Genomic DNA, 2,152 nt, shown 5'->3' with positions numbered 1-2,152 from the left:
TCACTGACATTTTCAACCTCTCCCTGACCGAGTCTGTAATACCAACATGTTTCAAGTAGACCACGATAGTCCCTGTGCCCAAGAAAGCGACGGTAACCTGCCTAAATGACTACCGCCCTGTAGCACTGACGTCGGTATCCATGAAGTGCTTTGAAAGGCTGGTCATGGCTCACATCAACACCATCATCCCGGAAACCCTAGACCCACTCCATTTCGCATACCGGCCAAACAGATCCACAGATGACTTAATCTTAATCGCACTCCACACTGTCCTTTCCCACCTGGACAAAAGGAACACCTATATGAGAATGCTGTTCATTGACTACAGCTCAGCGTTCAACACCATAGTGCCCACGAAGCTCATCACTAAGCTAAGGACCCTGGGACTAAACACCTACCTCTGCAATTGGATACTGGACTTCCTGACGGGCCGCCCCCAGGTGGTAAGGGTAGGAAACAACACATCTACCACAGGGGCCCCTCAGGGGTGTGTGCTTAGTCCCCTCCTATACTCCCTGTTCACCCACGACTGCATGGCCAAGCACGACTCCAACAACATCATTAAGTTTGCTGACGACACAACAGTGATCAAGACAAAGAAGCTGATTGTGGACTACATGAAAAGTAGTTCACACCATTCACTTCGAAGGGGCTGTAGTGGAGCGGGTTGAGAATTTCAAGTTCCTTGGTGTCCACAGCCAACAAACTATCATGMTCCAAACACACCAAGACAGTCATGAAGAGGGCACGACAACGCCTTATCCCCCTCAGGAGACTGAAAAGATTTGGCATGAGATTTGGCATGATTTCCTCGACTGACTTGCCTGTACCGCCGCAGATTGACTCGGTACCGGTACCCCCTGTATATAGCCTCGTTATTGTTATTTTATTGTGTTACTTTTATAATTTTGAGAAATCGTTTCGGATCGAAACCTAGTCAATGAAGCGGTGAATTGGGAGCTTAAAGAGTATGCAGGCCTTCTGGTTCTTTATTATTATTCTTGAATTGCCCAGCACCTATGATCACAAACTTTTCTATAGACATTGTAAAAATACAGATATTTGCCGACATGTTCGTTTGCTCCTACATGTCCCTGTATAGCAATTTTTCTGGTCCAGTCCTACAAAATAAAAGACCAGCTAACCACCTAGCGGGCTGCTAATTCCCGATGTCAAATACAATGGCAGCAATTATATGGTAATCAGTGTTGGTGGCTCATACCTTTTTGTTTCCCTCTGTGTGTGTGTGTGTGTGTGTGTTTGTGTGTGTGTGTGTGTCTGGCCAAGCTGCTCCTCAGGGAGAGAGTTAGTCACGGCTTATTATTGACCCATTAGACGGCCGTCACACTGGCAAAGAGGAACCATTCAACACACATGCACACACACACAACACTCACTCCCCGCTTTTATTCGAATGATGGTGAACGCCATGCTTATTAATCAGAAAATATCAATTGAGTGATTTGTGATATGAGCGGAGGGATGTAGTTGTCCGTGATATTGCGATGTTTATTTTGAATATTCCACTTTCCTGTCCTGTCGTTGTACCTTGTATGGGACTATTTTGTTGATATGATTGTAACAATTGAAGTTGAATATAATGAACGCAGTGTAACACAACAAGCAATGCAAACATACCAAATGTCTATCCCAAATGACCCTCTCCATTGCACCATGATAAATGTGTGTTTGATAGCCCCCCCCCCCCCCACCTGCACATCTTTACCTGTCAGCCCAAACCGCCCGCCACCCCCCTCCCTCTCCCAACTCACCCTCCCCATCCACCTCACCTAAACCCCAACCACCCCCCCCCCTTCCCCACCACAAGGCAAACCTATCTTGTTAACCTAATGCTTTTACCAACAGTGCTTGTCTGCAGGAACTCTGCTGCATGCAACCAGTCAATAATTCTGGGACAGTTCAAGCAGACCAGTTCATATATCATCTAACAACCAGAAGTAGCAGTCCGAGGACTGAGAGGAAGGACAATGGCCCAACACATGGACTCCTCATTAACTAGTGATTTATCATGAGGATGCCAGTCCAACCCTACCCTCCCTCTCAGTCTACCCTGTAGCTCACGGAAACTGGAATAGTAATGAATTACGTTGGTGGTACATAAGACAGAAGTACTTAAGGCAATTTAAGGCAA

Source organism: Salvelinus sp. IW2-2015, linkage group LG15 (genome assembly GCF_002910315.2).
Source record: "Salvelinus sp. IW2-2015 linkage group LG15, ASM291031v2, whole genome shotgun sequence".
Taxonomy (NCBI): domain Eukaryota; kingdom Metazoa; phylum Chordata; class Actinopteri; order Salmoniformes; family Salmonidae; genus Salvelinus; species Salvelinus sp. IW2-2015.
This window is presented reverse-complemented; position numbering follows the sequence as displayed.